Raw genomic sequence first — 23,948 nt, forward strand, 5'->3', positions numbered from 1 at the left:
TATTTTGTTATTATTATTATTATTATTACTATTACTATTTAATCCTCACCTGAGGACATTTTCCCGTTGATTTTTAGAGAGAGTGGAAGGCAAGGGGGGAGACAGAGAAAGAGAAACATTGATTGGTTGCCTCCCGCACGTGCCCCAAGTGGCGCTGAGGATCGAGCTGCAGCCCAGGTACGTGCCCTTGACCGGAATTGACCCTGTGACCCTTCAGTCCTGGGTCTGATGCTCTATCCACTGAGCCAAACCGGCCAGGGCTTATTCTTACTTTTAAAATATATGTTTATTGACTTCAGAGAGGAAGGGAGAGGGAGAGAGAGAAACATCAATGATGAGAGAGAATCATGGACCGGCTGCCTCCTGCACACCCCACACTGGGGATGGAGCCCACAATCTGGGCCTGTGCCCTGACCGGGAATCGAACCGTGACTGCCTGGTTCCTAGGTTGACGCTCAACCACGGAGCCACACCAGCTGGGCTCCCTTCTTTAAGAACACGAGAAATCGGTAAAAAAATATGTATGCGCGACAAAACCACAGTCCCTACTCGGTGCCACCTGCTTCCATCCGTCCCGAGGCTCCGGCTCTGAGGGCAGGCGGGCGGGGGCTGGCAGCGGGGACGGTGATGTCAGCCGGTCATGTGGTGCGCTGTGGGCAGCGGGACTGGCCGCCCGAGCACATGCACCGCCGTCTCAGTCTCAGGCTGAACTGGAAAGTCACTCGGCGCCTGGCTGTGTCTCGGAGACATCAGCCCCTGGAGGGGGCTCCCTCTGTCCGGGCTCTGGGCTCCGCGGCGTGGCTCAGCGCGGGGCACACGGAGGCGCCGCTCCCGTAAGTGCTGGGCCCTGCTCGGGCTGGGAGCGGGAGGAGGTCCGGCCGCGGTCGGGAGCCTTTGTAAGGCGCCCCGATCTGGGTGGGGCGGTGCTGCTCCCGCGTCCTGGGCTCCCGGCGGCGCCCCCGCTGTCCGGCCCTGGTTTGGGTGTGATTCCGGCTCGTCCTCACGTGATGTGTCTGGGATTTGCGTTCCTAGCTGCGGGCTCTGGGGCCGATCTGCCAGATGCGGTAGACGGGCAGCCTCCCGGACCGGCTGCTCTGGGAATGGTGACCCGGAGGGCAGGGCAGGCCCCTCTGTCCGGACGGAGACACGGTCCGCGCTGCCCCTCCCTCTGTCCGGGGCCGGGGGGGGCCGGGGGGGGGGGCGGGGGCGACCCGCTGCGAGGAGCGAGGAGCGCACAGCGGTCCTTTCTGGTAGCCGCCGCCTGTCCTTTGGGGTCGCAGGGACGGAGCCGCGGAGGTGATGGAATTCGCTCTCCTGCTGGGAGGCGGGCGCTGCCCTCGGAGCCTGGAGCCCGTCGTGCTGTTTTTGCTCCTGCGGAGCTTGGTCCCCATCGCCCCCCCCCCCCCGCCCCCAGGGAAGGCCGGCGCTCCTCTCTGCCATGTTGAGGTGTGGCCTCTGCAGGGGGAGCACGGGCCACACCCCACGGCGCGGACACCAGGCTGACGACAGGCCGAGCCGGGGCTGTGGGAGGGGCCGGGGCAGGTGTGGGAGACGCCTGGCTTCCCCGGAGCGGAGCGGAGCGGGCAGCTCTGGGCCCACACGTTCCCACGCGAGACCCTGAGCGCACACCCAGCATCAGAGCCCGGGTGCGTCTTTTGTTTGCCGGCTCCCGGGCTTTGGGGCAGGGCCTGACTCCAGAACGCTGGGGCCCGGAGGACGCTGGCTGGGCAGGGCCGGGCCTCGGTCCCAGGATTTCGGGGACAGACACGGAGCCGTGGGCAGGAGCCGCCCCACCCGCAGGGCCAGGCACCGAGTGCCCCCACATCAGATCCCCTCCGGCCGAAGCAGGGCGCCAGCGAACTGAACCACAGATACAGGCCCTGCTGCCAACCCCCCCCCCCCCCCCCCAGCTGTGGGGAGCTGGCTCTGAGCACGGCTCCATCTCGTCCCGCGTCTCTGTCACCTCCCTCCCCACCTCAGAGGGGCTGGGATGTGCAGCTGTCGGGACTGGGCCGTGCAGGGACATCAGGGTGCTTTTCTTGCTCTTCTTACCCCCCCCCCCGCCCCGTCCCAGGGAGGCCACACCCACTTTTGTGGCCACAGGCCAGAGCCCCATCTCCCTGTGGCCCTGAGCCACGCCCGGGCCTGGGCGCTGAGTCCTCGGCCATAACACCCAGGAGCCCTCCTCTCCCCGCCAGCACCCCACGCCTGCTTTTTGGGGATACAGATGCCTGCTGTGGGGGTTCTAGGGTTCCAGCTCTTTAAAAATGAACACAGGGCCATGCACAGAAACGCAGACAGCTGCTCTTGACCGTCTTCCTCCCCGGCCTGGGCCTGCCCTGGGCCTGCTCTTGTCCGGCTGTCTCAGCGGCCCTGGTCCCTGCAGAGGCCACGCCCCAGACCCCTGCCGCCGGGGGTGCTGCGGACAGGCTGGCAGCTCCTCCCCTTCCCACAGACGGGAAACGGGCGCCGCCCATGTGATGAGGGACGGCCCCGGCCCCCCCTCGATGCACGGCGACCACGCAGCTCAGGGTCAGTGCTTCCCACCCAGGTCATGTGCTACTGCCCGTGGCACCACAGGGTGGCAACGTCGCCCCGGCCCACTTTCCTAAGAATGTCTGGGAAGAGATGATAAGTCCTTAAAAAGGAAATTAAGTCCTAGCAGGTGTGGCTCAGTGGGTAGAGTGTCGGCCCGGGGACTGTTGCCGGCTTGATCCCTGGCACTGGTCAGCGTATACGGGAGGCAACCAATCGATGTGTCTCTCTCACATTGATGTTTCTCTGTCTGTCCCTTCCCCTCCCACTCCCTCTCTCTAAAAAAAAAAATCAATGGGAAAATATCCTCAGGTGAGGATTAAAAAAAAGAAAACTAAGTCCCATTTCCTTAGGGGAGGGGCCGCGTAGGCGTGGTGGTCCCTGGGAGACTTCCCACACCATCCTCCCTCCTGCCTCCTGGGAGTGGGCGCCCTGGTCAGCGACGGGCCCCGAGCTCCCTGACGGGGCTTCAGACCCCATGAGAGGTGTCAGTAGAAGCTCGTCCGGCGTGGCGTGTTTTCTGCATCGGATTAGGCTCTTTCTCTAGGCAGCCCTGTCGCAGTGGCAGGGCTAAAGCCGTGCAATGGATGTTTAATTTAAAATCCGGTTCCAGTTTAGCTACCTCTCTTTGGTGTAATGCTAGACCCCAACAAGATTTTCTTTTCTAAAATATTTTTATTAGTTTCAGAGAGGAAGGGAGAGGGAGAGAGACAGAAACATCAATGATGAGAGAGAATCATGGATCAGCTGCCTCCTGCACGCCCCACTCTGGGGATGGAGCCCGGCAACCTGGGCATGTGCCCCGACCGGGAATTGAACTGTGACCTCCTGGTTCATAGGTCAAAGCTCAACCCCTGAGCCAAGCGGCTGGACTCCAAAAGAGATTTTCAAAAGAACGCTTGTTGGCTGAGTGAACGGTGAACCTGCTTGCCGTGGGGTGGGGAGTCTGAGGTCAGCGCTGCCCCGCCCCGCACGGGATCACAACCTCACCTGCGAGTCGGCCACCGGGTCTTGCCCAGGGCGGGATTGACATGTTTGTTTGGGACCAACGTACATGAGTAAATGTCCCGTGTGATGCATCCATGCCAGTGCTGCTGGCAAGAGCCCCGGACGCACACGAGCCTGGGTGCTGTCAGTCACAGTGTTGGAGACCTTGATGGCGAGACGACGTCCCTCCTCTGCTTCGACCCCCGATGGGCAGGCGTCCGTGGCCGCTGGCCGGGAGGCAGCCTTGCCTCTGGACACCGCACGGCAGGGACGCACTGGGACGCGTCGGGTCTGGACGCCGTGAGGGCTTCAGCGAGAATAATGGAGCCCTGTTCCCAGGAGCCTCTCTGTCCAGCGTGGACACAGACGCTGCGTGTGTGACATTGCTACGCAGTGACATCTTCCAGGGCCCCGAGCGGACGGCTTCCTTCGCGCTCCAGGTTGCGGACGGGAATGGGAACCAGGTGCCCAGTGGTTCAGGCTCCTCTGTGGAGAGACAGAGGCTCCAGACACGACACAGCCTCTGGAAAGAGCTGTCACTGAGGAAATGCTAACCCGGGGTTCAGGGAGCCTCCGTGGCGACCAACTGCTGTCCCATTGGAAACGTCACCCTTCAGATCTCGGTGCTATTATGGGCTCCATCAGGCAGAAAGCACAGCAAATATCTATTGTTTTTTAAAAAATATATATTTCTTTGCTGATTTCAGAGAGGAAGGGAGAGGGAGAGAGAGATAGAAACATCAGTGATGAAAGAATCATTGATCAGCTGCCTCTTGCACATCCTCTCCTGGGGATCGAGCCTGCAACCCAGGAATGTGCCCTTGGCTGGAATCGAACCCGGGACCCTTCAGTGTGCAGGCCGAGGCTCTATGCACTGAGCCACACCGGCCAGGGCAGTAATCTCTCTTGTAAATGAATCAACAGACAGTTAACGCTGAGGTGATCACGGCCAGAGCCAAAGCACTCAGGGCTGTCCCAGCTCAGTGGGCTCCTGGCCTCCATCAGGACTTGTAGCCCGGCCGCCGGGCTCAGGGGCTGAGCATCACCCATGGACCAGGTCCCGGTTCAATTCCTGGTCAGGGCACATGCCCGGGTTGTGGGCTTCATCCCCAGTGTGGGGCATGCAGGAGGCAGCCGATCCATGATTCTCTCTCATCACTGATGTGTGTCTCTCTCTCCCTCTCCCTTCCTCTCTGAGATCTATGTATATACTAGAGGCCCAGTGCACGAAATTCGTGCACAAGGGTGTGTGTCCCTCAGCCCAGCCTGCACCCTCTCCAATCTGGGACCCCTCGAGGGATGTTCGAGGGGAGTCGGACATCTCTCTCACAATCCAGGACTGCTGGCTCCCAACTGCTTGCCTGCCTGCCTTCCTGATTGCCCCTAACCGCTTCTGCCTGCCAGCCTGATCACCCCCTAACCATTTCCCTGCCAGCCTGATTGATGTCTAACTGCTCCCCTGCCAGCCTGTTTGCCCCTAACTGCCCTCCCCTGCAGGCCTGGTCACTCATAACTGCCCTCTCCTGTAGGCCTGGTCCCCCCAAACTGCTCTCCCCTGCAGGCCTGGGTCCCCCCCCCCCAATTGCCCTTCCCTGCAGGCCTTGTCGCCCCCAACTTCCCTCCTCTGCCAGCCTGGTCACCTCTAACTGCCCTCTCCTGCAGGCTTGATCACCCCCAACTGCCCTCCCTTGCTGGCCTGGTCCCTCCCAACTGCCCTCTCCTGCTGGCCATCTTGTGGTGGCCATCTTGTGTCCACATGGGGGCAGCCATCTTGTGTGTTGGAGTGATGATCAATCTGCATAGTACTCTTTTATTAGATAGGATAGAGGCCTGGTGCATGGGTGGGGGCCAGCTGGTTTGCCCTGAAAGGTGTCCTGGATCAGGGTGGGGGTTCCCTTGGGGCGTGGGGCAGCCTGGGTGAGGGGCCTGTGGTGGTTTGCAGGCCAGCCATGCCCCCCGGCGACCCAAACAGAGGCCCTGGTATCTGGGATTTATTTATCTTCTATAATTGAAACTTTGTAGCCTTGAGCGGAGGCCAGGGCAGGTGGGAAGCTTGGCTTCCTCCATCGCCAGGAGAACCCAAGCCTCCGGCTGGCTCCAGTTCTGTGGCTGCAGCCATTTTTGTTGGGATTTATTTATCTTCTATAATTGAAACTTTGTAGCCTTGAGCGGAGGCCTGGGCCGGCCAGGTTGTGCGGAAAGGTTGGCTTCCTCCATTGCTGGGGAAACGCAAGCCTCCTGCTTGCTCCGTGGCCACAGCCATCTTGGTTGGGTTAATTTGCACACTCGCTCCTGATTGGCTGCTGGGCGGCTTGTGGGTGTAGCGGAGTGATGGTTAATTTGCATATTACTCTTTTATTAGATAGGATTAGGTATTTTTAAAAAAATATATTTTATTGATTTTTCACAGGGAGGAAGGGAGAGGGAGAGAGAGTTAGAAACATTGATGAGAGAGAAGCACGAGTCAGCTGCCTCCTGCATACTTCCCACTGGGGATGTGCCCACAACCAAGGCACATGCCCCTGACTGAAATCGAACCTGGGACCCTTGAGTCCGCAGGCCGAGGCTCTATCCACTGAGCCAAACCGGTTCGGGCTGGATTAGGTATTTTAAAGGCCTTCCTCCAGGTAATCATATCACTCAATGTTCTAGTAAAAATATTTCCCGGGACACCGTTGCTGAAAGTCTGCATTTCCTCCCGGTGCGTCCATTCCGCACCCGACCCGGGAGGTCACCTGCCACTGACCCCCGGCTTCTCCAGGCCCCCAGGGAACGGCCGGCTCCCCCGTCTCCACAGGATGCCACTCCGCCACAAAACTGCGTCCACCTGGCAGCCCTGACAGCTGCAGGTGGAATGAGTGTCTGCGACATCCGCGTAGGGTCTCTGACATTTACAGAAACCGCCTCTAAGGAGCCACCGGAGCTGCGTGCGCCTTGGTTTCAGCAAAGCGATTTCTCAGATCGGGCCGGAGCCACACGGGCTGCTGTTGTTGGGGATCCTCGGAGGGGGGGGGGGGGGGGACCCTTCACTGAAGGCAAGAGGACACGGCTCCAGAGTCTCCGTGGAGAGTCCTTCTCACCGGCTTTTGGAGCAGCGACCTCAGCTCCTAGCTCTTCCCAAAGCTCCGCCTCATTGGGTCTTAGAATAAAGGGAACATTGAGCCATCCCCACCGAGGAACGAAGCTGAGTTAACAAGTGGGTTTTGGCCCTGGCCGGTGTGGCTCAGTGGTAGAGCATCGGCCTGCACACTGAAGGGTCTCGGGTTTGATTCCAGGTCGAGGGCAGGTGCCTGGGTTGCATGTTCAGTTCCTGGCCCTGGTTGGGGAGCGTTCGGGAGGCAGCCAATCGTCTCTCTCTCTCTCTCTCTCTCTCTCTCTCTCTCTCTCTCTCTCTCCCTCCCCCCCCACCCCCCGCATCCACCCTCTCTAAAAAAAGTCAATGGCAAAAATATCCTCGAATGAGGATTAACAACAACAACGAAAAGTAGATTTTGCATTATTTTACAGTCACATGCTTATTTTGTTTTGCCCAGAAAAGATTATTGTTTTTTCCATATTGTACATTTTATGCTTACCCAAACTTTATTTATGAAAGCATATTCCCTCTAGATATTAAGTTCCTTGTAGAATAATGCTGCAGCATCTTAAACACCTCGTCCTGATAGTGTACGGTGTTCAATTTCAGAGTAAATTCCGTGAGAACACTTGGCCCAGATGTTACTAAAAATAAATGTTGCTCTAACATTTCACACAGGGAATGACATCCCACGGCTATCACGCTTGCTTCGTTTCCCACTGTGAGTGAGAAGAAGAAATTTATTAAAAAACATTTAAAAAGGAGATGTTGGGGGAAAATGGTTCATCTTTAATAATATCAACAATAAAAAATAAACTTAAAAAGTAGGAAAAGGAGGGCGTTGGTGCGCTAGCAGCTCCCAAAAGGCTGCCTCAGCTACACCTAAGTTGTGGCCGTAAAGAGACAGCCGTGTGTTTGTGTGAAGCACGAGTCTGCCTGAATCATGTGACATTTAATTTGGACAAAAGACGGTCCCCTGGCGTGTCAGTGGGTCAGTGCTTGGCAGGCGGGCGGAAGGACAGGGAAGGCCAAGGCTGCGGCTGCGAGGAGGGCTCCGTGGAGGTGGCAGGCGGTTCTGAAAGGCCAGCTCTTCCAAAGAAGAAGACGGAAATAGGGCAGGTGTGAGGCAGAACAAGCCAACCCGAGGTGGGAGGTCGGGAGGTGGTGGTGGCTGCGGGGGCGCTCGGTCAGACCACAGTCCCCCCGAAACCCCAGGACCCCAGAACGCAGGTTTGGCTGGCTGGAGAGGCCTGGCTTCGGACACCTCCCGGAAGTTCTCCAGGTGAGACCCGGGAGGACACCCGTGTCTGGTTAATCTTAGCCCCAGCGACCGTCACGGTTGGTTGGTTTTGGTGATACTGGATACACCCAGTGGGCAGCCCATTTTTCCCTTTTAATTTCTGTTTTTGAATATACAGTATACTGCCCCCAATTCAAAAGATACGTAATCATAAAGAAGTCTTGCTTCTTCCCTAACCAGTTAAATGCAAGTGGCAGCATTCTCAGCGTACCAGTCTGTGTCTCACGTACTGTGTCCTGGGTGTTGTTCTGTATCAGTACACACATAGTTGCCTTATTCTTTAAACACATGTTTTCCTAGAAGAAATTTCAGACGAGAGAACCAAGATAGTGGCATAAACGTGCGGTGGTAGGTAAGGGTGGTAGGTGAGGGTGGTAGGTGAGGGTGGTAGGTGAGGGGAGATGGTGGTGGCTGCAGGCACAAAACCCCACGTGGGACATTTTTTTCAACGCCAGGCTTCAGATGTTTCTAAAGTCTCTCAATGTGCTTTTTTCTTTACTTCCCTAGTTGTAGGACTTCCATTCAGCCAGATTTCAGGTGGTTCTGAATGATGGTTGTTCTGGATTTTAATTGTAATTTTGATGTGGTTGTGGGAGACAATGAGTACCGTGTACGTAGGAGGGGTAGAGGCACGGAATGGGCTGGTTTGGCATCCACATGTGGTGTTTTTTCAATCGGGAGGGAGATCTTGGCTGCAGAGACCTCCTATGAGGAACAAGGGGTCCCAGCCCAGGATTCCAGAGCTGAGAAAGAGAAGCCCCCATAACTTCAGGCTGTAAAAACCAGCAGGGATTGTGGCTGAGTGACACGGAGGCTGTCGGAGTCCCAGGTGTTCCCCTTAAAGGGCCAGTGTACGGACTTACAAGTCCTGCTTCCTCTGAGCTCCAGTGCCGGGCGGGGACATACGGGGAGGAACTGGGTTGTCTGGCATCGGGGCAGGAACTTGGGAGGCAGCTTTCTCCCAGATGTGGGGGCTCACAGGAGTCATTGTTCCTGTGCTGAGACCTCCCCCATCACAGAGCTGACTGGCAGCCATCTCTGAGTCTCCATCAGCCTGGCCCACACGGCTTGCTCTGCCCTGGTGATTCCCGGAGAACTCGCCCCATCCAATTTTCAGCCCCACCCAAGCTGTTTGCAGCAGCATTTCCATAAGAATGGCCTGTCCTGACTCAGGCTTCAGATTTTTCTAAAATCTCTCAAACAAGCAGCAGCTGGTGACAGCATGCCCCGTATCTGTCAATAAGAGGCCCAACACAGCATGGCCTCACCTGGGCACTTCCAGGCCCAACACAAGTGGCAGCCACCTGCAGGTGGCTCTGTGGTTCCTGCCAGATTGCCCCAGGCAGTGGATGACTTTGTGTCTCCCTGGAGGCCCCAGAGCCAGTGCACCTGGTGGGCAGCTTCAGACCATAGCAGATTATAACTTTACATACCCACAAGCAACACACTCAAGGGGCAGACTCAGTGAGCACCAAAGCCCCACTGAAGCAAGTCCTGATCCATAGGGGAGTCTCCTGCACAGCAGTTCTCCCACTCTAGTCACAGCTGATCCTCATAGCTAGTTGGCCTGGAGGTCAATTCCTCCCAGTGATGCTAACAGCAATCAACACTCAACTATAAGACTGTGTACACAGCCCACACACTGGGGAACCTAGAGTGCCCAGCTCAGGTGACTGGGGAGGCTGAGCCACTGGGCTCTACAAGACACCCACTACACAAGGCCACTCTACCAATTCCAGGAGACACAGCAGCTCTACCTAAAACACAGAAACAAACACAGGGAAGCAGCCAAAATGTGGAGACAAAGAAACAAGTCACAAATGAAAGAAATGGAAGCAAGCAAACTACTGGATACAGAGTTCAAAATCATGGTTATAAGGTTACTCAAGGATCTTAATGAGGGCTTCAAGGGACTCAATGAGAGCTTCAAGGGACTTAGTGAGATTTACAAGAATATTGGTGAGAATTTTAAAAACATGAAAAAGGACCAGTCAGAAATTAAACATACACTGAGATGAAGAATCATTTACAAGGGTTCAGCAGTAGAGTAGAGTATTCCAAGAATCAAATCAGTGATTTAGAATATAAGGAAGCAAAAATCAGTCAATCAGAAGAGCAAAAAGAAAAAAAATAATCCAAAAATATGAAGATAGTGTAAGGAGCCTCTGGGACAACTTCAAGTGCACCAATATTCTCATCATGGGAGTGCTAGAAGGAGGAGAGAGAGAGAAGACATTGAAAACCTATTTGAAGAAATAATGACAGAAAACCTCCCCTACCTGGTGAAAGAAATAGACTTACAAGTCCAGGAAGCACAGAGAGTACCAAGCAAGAGGAACCCAAAGAGGCCCACACCAAGTGGACCCTATTCAGAGTATGGCAGATGCCCAAGGCCACTCTGAGCATGGGAATCTTAATCAAAGCACTCAAGTTCACTTTGCTATACGCAGGTGCAAGGACGCAGCAACCTATGCACTGCGCAGGCGTGCCCTTCTGTAACCCAAGTGATTGAGGCCATTATGTGGAAAGAAGCCTCTTTTGTCTAAGTCGTATAAAGTTGTTACTGACCAGCCTGCATGGCTGCTTGGTGAGGCTGTAGGTACAGAGGCTACTGCATTATGGGAAAGATGTGCTACTGACCAGCCAGCAGCACGTGGCTACTCAGATGATGGCTGTGGGTCCAGAGGCTGCTCCTCTGCGGGGCTGCTCCTCTGCGGGGCTGCTGTTCTGTGGGGCTGCATTGTGGGGAAGATGTGTTACTGGCCAGCAGGCCGTGGCTGTGGGTCCAGAGGCTGCTGCTGTGTGGGACTTTGCTTTGAAGCTCTGTTTTGTCTAGTGGCTCCTTGTCGGCGATGGCTCCTTGGCCTCTGGCTCCTACAACAGAGACTCTCGTACACCCACCACTTCTCATGGCTTCTCCATCTGCCACCCGGCGCCCAAGCAGGCCCAGCCCCTGGCGGAGGGGCTCGGACAGTTGCGTAGTAGGGCAGGGGGCCCCACAGTGGCGTAGTAGGGCAGGGCCAGGACCTGTGCTTCCAACAATGATGCGGCAAGCGGAAGATAAAAGGAGGAACTGAGTCCCCCACAGTTAGTACAGCGAGTAGGGTTCGAGGAGGAACTTGCTCCCACACTTGGCCAAGTTGGCAGGAGGAACAGTGAGTGCGCCCACACCAAGACACATCCTAATTCAAACGCCCAGGAATAAAGACAGAGAATCTGAAAGGCAGCAAGAGGAAAGCAGTTAGTTACCTAAGGGAGCGCCAATACGCCTGTCAGCTGATTTCTCAACAGAAACTCTGCAGGCCAGAAGGGAGTGGCAAGAAATATTCAAAGTGATGAATGGCAAGGACCTACAACCAAGATTACTCTACCCAGCAAAGCTCTCATTCAGAATGGAAGGTCAGATAAAGAGCTTCACAGATAAGAAAAAGCTAAAGGAGTTCACCTTCACCAAACCAGTATTACATGAAATGTGGAAGGTATTCTTTTTTTTTTAAACAGTATTTTTGTGTTTTTGTTTGTTTTATTGATTTTTTACAGAGAGGAAAGGAGAAGGATAGAGAGTTAGAAACATCAATGAGAGAGAAACATCGATCACCTGCCTCCTGCTCACCTACTGGGGATGTGCCCACAACCAAGGTACATGCCCTTGACCGGAATCGAACCTGGGACCCTTCAGTCCACAGGCCGACACTCTATTCACTGAGCCAAACCGGCCAGGGCTGAAGGTATTCTTTAAAAAGAGGAAGAAGAAAAAGATAAAAAATATGAACAATAAAATGGCAATAAATACATATCTACCAACAATTGAATCTAAAAATCAAAATAAACAAATAAGAAATCTAATAAAATAAACTGATGAGCCCAGCTGGTGTGGCTCAGTGGTTGAGTGTTGACCTATGAACCAGGAGGTCACAGTATCCTCAGTAAGGGGCGTGCAGGAGGCAATTGATCAATGATTCTCATCATTGATGTTTCTATCTCTCTCTCCCTCTCCCTTCCTATCTGAAATCAATAAAAAATATACTTAAAAAAATAAGCTGATGAATAAAATGGAACCAGAAGCATGAAAACATGGAACAGACTGACGAATCTCAGAGGGAAGGGGGGCAGAGGGTGGGAAGAGATCAACCAAAGATCTTATATGCACACTAGAGGCCCGGTGCATGACTTTTGTACACGGGGGTGGGGGGGCGAGTCCCTCTGCTCGGCCTGCACCCTCTCGCAGTACAGGACCCCTAGGGGGATGTCCACCTGCTGCTGCTGTGCTCGCCAGCCATGAGCCAGGCTTCTGGCTGAGCAGCGCTCCCCCTTGGGAGCACACTGACCACCAGGGGGCAGCTCCTGCATCGAGAGTCTGGCTCCTGGTGGTCAGTGCACGTCATAGCGACCGGTAGTTCTGCCATTTGGTCTATTTGCATATTAGCCTTTTATTATATAGGATATGCATCACCTATGGACACAGACAATAGGGTGGTGAAGGCTTGGGGTGGGGCGGGAACCGGGTGGATGGGGGTAATGGGGGAGAAAGGGGGGACATCTGTAATACTCTCAACAATAAAGATTAAAAAATAGTTCAAACAGGTGCATGATTACCATGAACCTCATGTATCTGTTACCCAGCTTCATCCCCCATGTCAGTCTTTTGACAATCTTGCTGTACAGGAGGTAACACCGAGGGATTTCTTTCACTTTGTTAGGGTGATCGTGGCCCAGTAATATGTAAAAAATGTCCTCATCATTAAAAGGTGCAAGCCGATGTATTTATGAGTGAAATGTCTGCAACCAATTTTAAAATCCACCAAAAAAAAAAAAAAAGTGTGTGTGGGAGGAATAGCTTGAACCAAGATTGGCAAAATGTTGGACTTGGAGAAGTGCGGACTCATGACCATATTTCTGTGCTGTTGTGCATGCTGGGAAATCTCCATAATAATCCATTTGCTAATCTGGTTTTGTCTATAGTTCTCCCATTTTCTCTGGAGCGTTTTAAAATGGATTCTAGCTCTCATGTAATTTCACCCATAAGTATTTCAGGGTGTCTGCCCAGAACATGGAACTTTAAACACCACTTCAGTGCCAAGATCACATCTCAGAAAATGAACAGTCATTCCTAATAAAACCCCACGTCCAGTCTATTGTCCACTTTCCCTAAAAATTGTTTTTTTCTAGTTGTTGTGTTTGAATCGGGAGGCAAACGAAGGCCACATACAGCATCCATTCAAACGCTTTTAAGCGTGAGTAGTTCGCTTCCTTTGAAAGGAGCCATTTATTCGTGGGAGGAATGAGGTTATTTGTCCTGTAAAGACCCGCCTTCCGGACCCGACCGTGTCCTCCGGGCTGTCCCTGGCGTTCCTCCGTCCCTGGGTCTGAGGCTCCCTCCTCGCCCAGGGCACCGCCCAAGCAGCCCCGCGGCTCCGGCTCCGGCTCCGGCTCCGGCTCGGCCCGAGGGGCTCTGAGATGAGAGGCGGGCGTGGCTGGCATTGCCCATCCGCTCACTGGTTTCCCGTCAGCGTCGCCCAGGGCTGCGGGCCCCAGTGCGGCCCATACTCCCTGGGCTGGCAGTGGTGTCTGACTCCGCTCCCTGCATTCTCCCGGCTCGCTCCACGCCAGCCTCCCCCGCGCTCACAGCCCAAGGACAGCGGGTTTCTGTTGGTGTAACTGGTCCCAGCTTCGTGGATGGTGAGGGGGTTCTCCTGCTGTTTTCGGTTGACATCTTTTCGGACTGTATTTCCTCAGATACCGATAGGGAAGTTTACGAGAGGTATATCTTAATAGGGAAGTTGGGTGTCTTTTCCCTTCTGCATGTTGGTTTAGGTAAACCTGAGAGTTAGATGGATGGATGGATATATATATATATATATATATATATATATATATATATTGATTTCAGAGAGGAAGGGGGAGAGAGAGAGAGCGAGAAAGAAATATCAGTGATGAGAGAGAATCATGGGTTGGCTGCCTCCTGCACGCTCCACACTGGGGGGGATCAAGCCCGAAACCCGGGCCTGTGCCCTGACCGGGAATCGAACTGTGACCTCCTGGTTCATAGGTCAACGCTCAACCACTGAGGTACGCCTGCTGGCAAGATAACTTATATTTTATCCCTGGACCACTTATCAATCCCAGTCCTGGGCAAATGGCCTGTCCTTTCTGAGCCTCGTCCTCATCCTTCCCGTGCTGGGAATAAGAGATCCAATTGCTCCGTTGTTTTGAGGGTTAGATAAACCGGCCTGTGCAGTGCTTGCTGCCGCGTCCCCCAGGCGAGGGCTCGGCCAGCAGCCCCGGTGTGGGTGGGCTCGGCCAGCAGCCCCGGTGTGGGAGGGCTCGGCCAGCAGCCCCGGTGTGGGAGGGCTCGGCCGGCAGCCCCGGTGTGGGAGGGCTCCGGTGTGGGAGGGCTCCGGTGTGGGAGGGCTCCGGTGTGGGAGGGCTCCGGTGTGGGAGGGCTCGGCCGGCAGCCCCGGTGTGGGAGGGCTCCGGTGTGGGAGGGCTCGGCCGGCAGCCCCGGTGTGGGAGGGCTCGGCCAGCAGCCCCGGGGTGGGAGGGCTCCGGTGTGGGAGGGCTCGGCCGGCGGCCCCGTCCAGCACGCAGCGTCTGCCAAGTGGGTACTCGGCAAACCCGCTCTCCGGCCTCACTCCCGCCATCGGAGCGGGGTGGGGTCTGACCCTGTGCGGACTGTTTGCAGGAACAGGAAGCAGAGAGAAGCGGCCCGGCTGCCAGGCCTCCCTGGGCGATGTGTTCTGTCTCGGCGAACACCCGTGCGGGGCTGCAGGCGGGGTCCCAGCTCGGTCCCCAGGCCTCGCTGTGCACGGACCTGCCTGCCTCCCTGGCCCTCCATCGAGCAAGGACATGGGGGCCTGTGCTCGCCCTGCCTCCCGCCTCCTCTGCTTCCCAGCTCGGCTTTCGGCTAGAAAGGCACCTGGGTAACCTAGCCTGTGTTACTTCCTGTGCTGCCCAGCTCTGTGTGGGGCTTGGAAGGCTGGGCCTCCCGTCAGCGGTGCCCGGCCCGGCTGTGTCCGCACCCGAGCTTCTCCGAGGGCCTGGGCGCGGCGTGGACTCCCGACGGTCAGCAGTACTGCAGACCCCACTGGCAGCCAGACCCAGATTGTTAGTGTGAGCCGATTCTTGCCCGTTAAAGATCACATGTGCTTCCTATAAAAAATTCAGTAGGAGACGCGTTTGAAGTGAACGGTGAATGACCCTCACCCCAAATTATCTTCAGTGTCAACAGAGAGCTGGTCTTCTCTTAAAAGAACACCTGTCCCGGCCGGTGCCGCTCAGTGGGTTGGACGCCCCGTGCACGGAGAGGCTGTGGGTGCGATCCCCCGGCAGGGCACCTGCCTGGGCTGTGGACCGATCCCCATCAGGGGCGCGCAGGAGGCAGCCCATCGACGGTCTTTCTCTCCCTCTCGCTTCCTCTCTCTCTCAAATCAATAAAAACGTATTAAATATTCATAGGCCATTAAACCTTATGCATTTGCCGGGGGAGGCGCTGATCTGGTGCTAACTGGCTGGGAGCCAGGTGGTTATTGACTTCCCGTCCGGACAATTGTGCTGTCAGTTGCTCACGGGAACTAGAATATTCCTCCAAGCAGCACCAGAGACCCTCCTCGCGTAGGCTCTCAGGACGCGACGGTGGCACCTGAAGAAGCGCGTTCGACTGGCCTCCACCACGCGCTGCGAGAGGTTCTGACACCGCCCGTGTGCCCGCCCCGGCCTGGCCCGCGAGGAAGGGGTGCGCCGGGCGGGGCGGACGCGGCCACGAAACCCGTGGTGCTAACAGGTTGCGAAGGAGCCGCGGACGTGTTCGTGGAGTTTGTCCGTAGCGATCAGCCTGGGCGTGCCGTTTCGCCGCAGGTGGGAGGGGAGGGTGTGGGGCCCCGCGGAACTGATGCCTCACTGGGTGTCAGACGGACCCTGGCACTGAGGGCGGCCCTGACCCCGGCACTGAGGGCGGTGCTGACCCTGGCACTGAGGGCGGCGCTGCCGTCCTGCTCGTGCCTTTTCTCGGTGAGCACACCTGCAGGATCAGCACGCAGGGCTCGGCCTCAAACCAGGGGGATTCGGTTAGACCCGTGGTCGGCAAACTGCGGCTCGCGAGCCACATGCGGCTCTTTGGCCCCTTGAGTGTGGCTCTTCCACAAAATACCACGGCCTGGGCGAGTCTATTTTGAAGAAGTGGCGTTAGAAGAAGTTTAAGTTTAAAAAATGTGGCTCTCAGAAGACATTTCAGTCGTGGTGCTGTTGGTATTTGGCTCTGCTGACGAATGAGCTTGCCGACCACTGGGCTAGATGGAGGCCGTCTTTCTCCCAAGGCTGCAGTGCGGGGAGGAAGCTCTCTGGTGAGAACTCACGGGCGCTACCCCAGAAAGCGGTGACAGGGGGGCGGTGACAGGGAGGCGATGACGGGGAGGCGGCAGCACAGACGCTGAGCCAGGCGTGCGCGGCGCCGGCTGGATGGCGTGTCCTCTGGGGGGTGAGCCGGCGCTGCAGCCTCTGTGCCGGGTGGTCTGTGCTGCCGTCACCGGCCCCGGCACCCCGTCAGTCAGAAATACCTGTCCACCTGCAAAAATCTGCTGGACAGTTTACAAAAATGTGGATTCCCAAGAGTTATTTTTTTTTAAATTTTTTATTTTTTTGTTAATCCTCACCTGAGGATATGTTTTCATTGATTTTTAGAGAGTGGAAAGGAGTGGGAGAAACAGAGAGAGAAACACCAATGTGAGACACATTGATTAGTTGCCTTCTGCACGTGCCCCTTGACCGGAGGTACGTGCCCTTGACCGGAATCGAACCCAGGATCCTTCAGTTTGCAGGGCGACGGTCCCTCCACTGAGCCAAACCAGCTAGGGCCCCAAGAGTTATTTTTAAAAAATGTTTTCATTGACTTTTAGAGAGGAAGGGAGAGGGAGAGAGAGAAGTAAATATCAATTCAAGTGAGAAACATCAATCAGTTGCGTCCTGCATGCCCCCCACTGGGGATGGAGCCTGCAACCCAGGTATGTGCCCTGACTGGGACTTGAACCGGCGACCTGCCGGCTGGGCTAAAGAATTTTAATTGATTTTTAGAGAGAGAGAAAGGAGAGGAAGAGAGAAACATCGATGTGAGAGGGAAACACTGATTGGCTGCCTCCTGCACACGACCTACCAAATTCTACCCCAAACTCACCACTTCTTGTGTGTGAGCATGACCTTTGAGTTTAGTTTGAAAATTTTTGGCCCTGGCCGGTTTGGCTCAGTGGATAGAGCGTCGGCCTGCGGACTGAAAGGTCCCAGGTTCGATTCTGGTCAAGGGCATGTACCTTGGTTGCGGGCACATCCCCAGTAGGAGGTGTGCAGGAGGCAGCTGATCGATGTTTCTCTCTCATTGATGTTTCTAACTCTTTATCCCTCTCCCTTCCCCTGTGTAAAAAATCAATAAAATATATTTTTAAAAAAATCTTTGGCCAACAGGGTTTTAATTTGATGGCTTGCTGGTGGTTAGAAAGCCCTTCCCAGCCCAGTCCAGCCAGCTTTCCCAAACTCATCTTCAGCTGCGTCTCCCTGTGGTCCCCGCTCATCACAGGCGGACTCTGCCGCCCGAGCACTGTCCCCACTTGGCTGCTGGCTGGGAAGGTCCGAGCCTGGAGCAGGTCGCTGGGATGAATAGCTGGTCTGAGCCTTCGGTTTCTCATCGGAAAAGTGGATTTAAGAAGATAATTGCCTGGCTGGCGTGGCTCGGTGATGGAGCGTTGACCTATGAACCAGGTCAGGGTTCAATTCCCAGTTAGGGCACATGCCTGGGTTGCGAGCTCAATCCCCAGGGGGGCAGCGTACAGGAGGCAGCTGATCCACGGTTCTCTCTCATCATTGATGTTTCTCTCTCTCTCTCTCTCTCTCTCTCTCTCTCTCTCTCTCTCTCTCTTCCTCTCTGAAACCAATAATGAAAATACATTTTTTTTAAAAAGAGGAGAATTGGCGTCCAGTGCCCGGGACAGAGCGGCGCCTCAGGCCGGTCCTCCCGCCCTCTCAGGTCACTCGTAGGTGGTGTCACGCCTGCCGTTTTGTGGCCCCACAGGAAGGAGCAGTTGTCCCGGCCTGTGTCTGTGTCACCCGAGAGCTCGTGTTGTGATCTCTGCGCCCACGGCCCTGAGCTCCGAGCGGGCAGCCGTGGTGCCTGGCACAGCAGACACGGAGCGCATGCCCTGGGCGTCGAGGGGCACAGGAATGAACTGAGCGGGTTCATCGCAGAAAACGGAGGTCCCGCAGCTCCCTTCGGTGGGCCCCGCCCGCCCGGGAGGAGCGGAGCAGGCCGGCCCTGCGCGGCTGTTCTGCCGTAAAAGGCAAAAGGCACCGTCTTCTCTCCGAACGCGGAGTCGCCGCTGCCGGCCAGGCGCCCCACACTGCAGTCACCCCGGGGTTTGTTCTGGCTTCAGAGGGGGGGGGGGGGGTGTTGCTTCCACCCTCAGGGAACCGTGGAGGGATTTTCAGGGGCGTCTGCTAAAGGGGGGCTCACTCCCAAAAAAGTGATGGGGAGACACACGGGCGTCGTCCGTGGCCTGTGGTTGTCACAGAGCCGTGGCCCAGGGGACGGCCCAGCGCAGCGCCAGCCCCGCTCCAGCAGTGAGCACACCCCTCCCCTCCTCCTCTTCTGTAAAACCAGAGCTCACTGCATTCAGAGCGAGCGGGGAGGAGAAGAGAGAGGCATTGATGGGAGCACACAATACCCACCGCTGCCTCCTGCACGCCCCGCATGGGATCCAGCCGGCGACCCTTCGGTGCATGGTGACGCTCCACCAACCGAGCCACCCTGTCCTGGGCTCCAGGCTCCCCTTCACTGTGGTAAAACCGTGTGACATTAAACTGAGCGGTGTAGCCATTTTTAAGCGTATAGTTTATTTATTTATTTATTTAAAAAATATATATTTTTATTGATTTCAGAGAGGAAGGGAGAGGGAGAGAGAGAGAGAAACATCAATGATGAGAGAGAAACATGGATTGTCTGCCTCCTGCACGCCCCGCACTGGGGACCGAGCCCGCAACCCACGCAGGTGCCCTGACCGGGAATCGAACCAGCGGCCTCTTGGCTCCTGGGTCAGTGCTCAACTCCTGAGGCACAGCGGCTGGCTCTTCCTCCCGCTGAGGAGGCCGTGCTGAGGGCGGCTGCATTTCCCTGGTGATGAGGGGTCCGAAGGTCTTTTCAGTCCTTTGTCCGTTTACATTGGATTTGGTTGCAGTTCAGTGGCATCAGCTCCTTCTGTGCTGTGGACATCAGCCTCATGGCAAATACGGTTTACTCTTGTTCCCGCCGTCTGTTGGCTGCTGCTTCGCCGTTGGGGGTTCCCTGGACGCGCGGAAGTGTCACAGTGTGACGAGCCCACGCGCCTGTTGTCCATTCGGTTGCCGTCATCTCCAACGTCTGTGCTCACTTCAAAATCACTCACCCCGTGCCGTGCCGGGTGAAACCCTGGAACCGCCTTCCTGTCTTCTCCCCGTCCCCCCGGCGAGGCTGCCTCAGGCCACTCGCCTCCATGGTGGTTGTGTTCATTCCCTCGCGCATCCACCTGCTCATTGGTCCCTTCATCCGCGCTCTCTCCACCGTGCACCCCGGTCCGCCCCTTGGGCCTCGCTTCCCCCGGGGTAGGGTTCACCCTCCTGGCTGGTTAGCGGGCTGCCCTCGCTGATGCTCCGGAAGGAGCCGTGTCCAGTGAGGATCCATTCAGAGTCCTCAGTGTCCCCACTGCTGTCCAGAAACGTCTAATTTTTCTTTTTTTCTTTAAAAAAATATATTTTATTGATTTTTTAGAGAGGAAGGGAGAGGGATAGAGAGCTAGAAACATCGATGAGAGAGAAACATCGATCAGCTGCCTCCTGCACATACTGGGGATGTGCCCGCAACCAAGGTACATGCCCTTGACCGGAATCGAACCTGGGACCCTTCAGTCCGCAGACCGATGCTCTATCCACTGAGCCAAACCGGTTAGGGCAGAAACGTCCAATTTTTCTGACTCTGGCTCCACCTGCCGTTCTGGTTTAGCCTTTGCTTCTCCCATCCCCCCCCCCCCCCCCCCCCCCACGAGCTGATGGGACCTCCTCCCAGTGCCGGCAGGTCCTGACCTCCCTGTGGTCCTGTTTCGTGGAGCGTGCAGGACGCTGCCGACACCCTGGTCCCCCTCTCTCCGTATCACCTGCTCCTCGTCCCTGCGCCCACTTCCCGGGAGCTCAGCCTCGCTCCGCTCTGGGCGTGGAAATGTCTTGAACCAGCCCCTCGTCTGTGTGGTTCCCACGCCTGGAGGGTGTGACGGAGGCTCAGGGGACACAGGACTAGCGTTGCCCTCCACCCCGGGGTCTGAGCCGTGGGAGAGCGGGCCAGGAGGAAGGGGAGGCCATGCCCTCGTCATTAGGAGCAGAGCTGAACGGGATCATGGGGCTGGCATTTCGGAGAGGTCGCCGTCCTGCTGCTGAATCTGAAGTTAGCGGGTCCACGCCGAGAGCGGGGGGGGGGGGGGGGGGGGGGGAGCAGGAGCGGAGGTCCTTCCCGCTGGCAGCCGCACCTAGAGGCGGAGAGGGAAGGAGGGAGAGTGTGGCCCCTGTCCGCTTGGCTCCGGTTCCCGTCGGCCCTGTGGGCAGTGGGCAGGGGCGCTGTGAGGCACGGGTGACATCCGTCCCCACGGAGGGGGCGTCGGCGTGGGAACAGCATCCCTCCCCCTCCGCTTTCCCCATATTTCCTGTTGGGCCCTCTGAACGTGACTCCGTACCGCCTCGTTGGGGAGTTCTGTATGAACAGGTGTTTCCGCGCATCCTCGTTAGGATGTGTGCTCCATTGGATGGCAGCGCCCTGCGGGGGGGTCCCGAGGCCGGGGGGGGGGCGCGTGGAGCGCTGGTGGAGCCTCAGCGTCCCAGGGCCCATCGAGGAAGCAGCAGGAGACACGCAGGCGTCGGGAGAAAAGACATCGTCCTCTGGGCTCATGGATTTTACAGGAAAATGCTTGGGTGCATGTCACACTTACAGCCATTTGTGGCCCCTCTTCTTGGAAAATGGGTTATTTATTTATAACGACTCCACCGTGTGCTGGCGTGGTCCTGTGAGCGGTGCTGATTTGAGGCCTGAGGGGGCAGTTGGCCCTGGAGGTCGCGGGCCTGGAGGGGGCCAGTTGGCCCTGGAGGTCGTGGGCCTGAGGGGGCCAGTTGGCCCTGGAGGTCGCGGGCCTGAGGGGGCCAGTTGGCCCTGGAGGTCGCGGGCCTGAGGGGGCCAGCCGGCAGGTCGCCGCTAGTACCTGGGCTCCAGACACGCTGGAAAGGAGCAGCTTCGCTCACACCCACACGCCATTTCCCCCATAAACACAGAGCGAGAGGCCGGCTCGCCGTGGGAACAGGGAAATCTAGGAGAAACGGGTGATCTCTGCCTTCACAGGCCTTGGGGATTCAGGACAAGGTGCCATTTCTAGGAATGGCCACAAGATGGTGTGGAGATAAACACCCTAAACTAGTTTCATTCATTTGTTCCTTCAGTAAACAAGCATGTTTAAACCTCACCCGAGGATATTTCCTGTTCATTTTTAGAGAGAGTGGAGGGAGAGAGACAGAGAAACATCGATGTGCGAGAGACACATGGATTGGTTGCCTCCCGTACGCGCCCCGACCAGGGCTGGCGAACCTGCAACCGAGGTACGTGTCTTGATCGGAATCGAACCCCGGACCCTTCAGTCTGCAGGCCGACGCTCTAACCACTGAGCAACCGGCTAGGGCTGTTTCACTTTTTTAGCCGCTGAAAGACAGAGAGTTGGTCTGTCCAGCGAGACCAGTTCTGAGCTACTTTTGAACATGATCCTCTTCCCTGGGACTGTGCGGCCGAGGCTGACGGGAGCGTCGTCCTTGGGGGTGAATGCTGACGGGCAGCGTGTGCGAGTCCCAGGGGTGCGCGTGGGATTTGTAACAAGCACAGAAACAGAGTGAGTGGGCCAGTGCTTACAGGTTCTGGGTTGAGTCTACACCCTTGAGAAGGGTTATTTCTCTTCAAACTAGAAGGCAATAAAATGAATCAAGTACCCATTGTGAGGTCTTATGGCTTATATATACTAATAAAAGCCTAGGTGGCCACCCCCATGTTGTCACAAGATGGCCACCACAAGATGGCCAGAAGAGGAGGGCAGTTGGGGGCGATCAGGCCATCAGGGGAGCAGTTAGGCATCAATCAGGCCGGCAGGGGAGTGGTTAGGGGGCGATCAGGCTGGCAGGCAGGCGAGTAGTTAGGAGCCAGCAGTCCCGGATTGTGAGAGGGATGTCCCAGATTGGAGAGGGTGCAGGCTGGGCTGAGGGACACCCCCCCCCCCCCCGCAAGTGCATGAATTTTGTACACCGGGCCTTTAGTCAACATATAAAAGGCTAATATGCAAAGTGTCCCCTCAGGAGTTCGACTGGGAGACCAGGAGTTTGATCGTTTGCTATGATGTGCACTGACCACCAGGGGGTGGCGCAGAATGAAAGAAGGGCCCGGCCAGCAGCTGGCAGCCAGGGAAGGGAGGCCCCAGCTGGCAGATGGAAGGCCCTGATTGGCCCTGATCACTGGCAAGGCCTAGGGATCCTACCCGTGCATGAATTTCATGCACCAGGCCTCTAGTAATTGTATAATTGTACTAGAGGGCTGGTGCACAAAATTTGTGCACTTGGGGGGGTCCCTCAGCCCGGCCTGCCCCCTCTCACAGTTTGGGAGCCCTCGGGGGATGTCTGACTGACAGCTTAAGCCCACTCCATGCATGGAGCAGGCCTAAGTTAACAGTCGGACATCCTTAGCACTGCCACGGAGGCAGGAGAGGCTCCCACCACCGCCGTTGTGCTCACAAGCCCTGAGCCTGGCTTCTGGCTGAGTGCACTGACCACCAGGGGGCAGCTCCTGCGATGAGCATCTGCCCCCTGGTCGTCAGTGAGTGTCATAGCGATTGGTCGTTCCACCATTTGGTTGATTTGCATATTAGCCTTTTATTACATAGGATTGCTAGTTTTTATGTAAGATGTATAAATTTGATAGCCTGAGGTTTCAGCGTTATCATAAAGGTTATAAAATCTTGTGGGTTTTTTTAATACTCTTACATAATTTTGGAGAAAACATCTACCTTTCGAGTGTCTTTATATTTTTGATGTGGTGATCATTATAACCAGTCAATTCCATTTTGTGTATTATGAGGAAAATAATGAAATATTTATAAGTAAAAGGCCATTAAATAATAGCCCATCCAGCGTGGCTCAGTGGTTGAGTGTTGACCTATGAACCAGGAGGTCACGGTTCGATTCCCGGTCAGGGCACAGGCCCGGGTTGTGGGCTCGATCTCCAGTGTGGGGCGTGCAGGAGGCAGCCGATCCATGATTCTCTCTCATCATGGATGTCCCTATCTCTCTCTCTTTCTCCCCTTCTCTCTGAAATCAATGAAAATAAATAATAAAAATTAAATGATAAAATAGTTGTTAAAAGAACTAATAAAAGACAGCACTCTCCTGGGCTGCAGGGCTTACATTTATGCGGGAAGCCGGCTGCACGCGGCGTCGGGCAGAGCAGTGGGCAGTTTCCTGAGCCGGGCCTCGGCTCCGGGGTGCGGGCCTCACAGAGTGCGTGCGGCCGTGTCCCCTCCTCTGTTTCGTGGCAGCGTCTTGAAGGACTGATGCACCTTCTGTAAACACTCGGAGGAGTTCACAGCCACGCCACCGGCCCGGCTGTTCTTGGCGTGAAGTGTTTCGATTCCTGACTCAGTCTCATTCGTCGCTGTACATCGATTTAGATTTTCCGTTTCTTCTTGAGTCGTTTTCGTAGTTGGTGTCTTCTTGGAATGCTTCCGTTTTGCCTCGGTTCTCCAAGATGTCGGCCTGCAGGTGTCCTTCTCTCCCTCGCGTCCCTCGTTCATTCCATGCAGCCGTGGCAGCGATGGCGCCTCTTTCATGCCGAGTCCTCGCGCTCTGTTTTAATCCATCTAATTTAAGGTTTGTCAACTTGTTGATCTTTTCAAAGAACCAGCTTTTGGTTTTGTTGATTTTTTTCTGTTTTGTTTATTTATGCTCTAACCTCTATTACTTCCTTCCTTC

General features: G+C 55.9%; 1 protein-coding gene across 1 annotated transcript in view; it reads left to right on the forward strand.

Moving 5' to 3' along the window:
• Positions 1–666: 666 nt before the first annotated feature.
• Positions 667–23,948, forward strand: part of ANK2 (ankyrin 2) — a 300,444-nt gene continuing 277,162 nt past the window's right edge. Inside the window, exon 1 of the mRNA XM_079771700.1 lies at positions 667–833. The gene's annotated coding sequence lies outside the window, so the exon portion shown is untranslated. The remainder of the gene's footprint in view (positions 834–23,948) is intronic.

This window comes from Cnephaeus nilssonii, assembly GCF_951640355.1.
Source record: "Cnephaeus nilssonii genome assembly, chromosome: 5".
NCBI lineage: Eukaryota > Metazoa > Chordata > Mammalia > Chiroptera > Vespertilionidae > Cnephaeus > Cnephaeus nilssonii.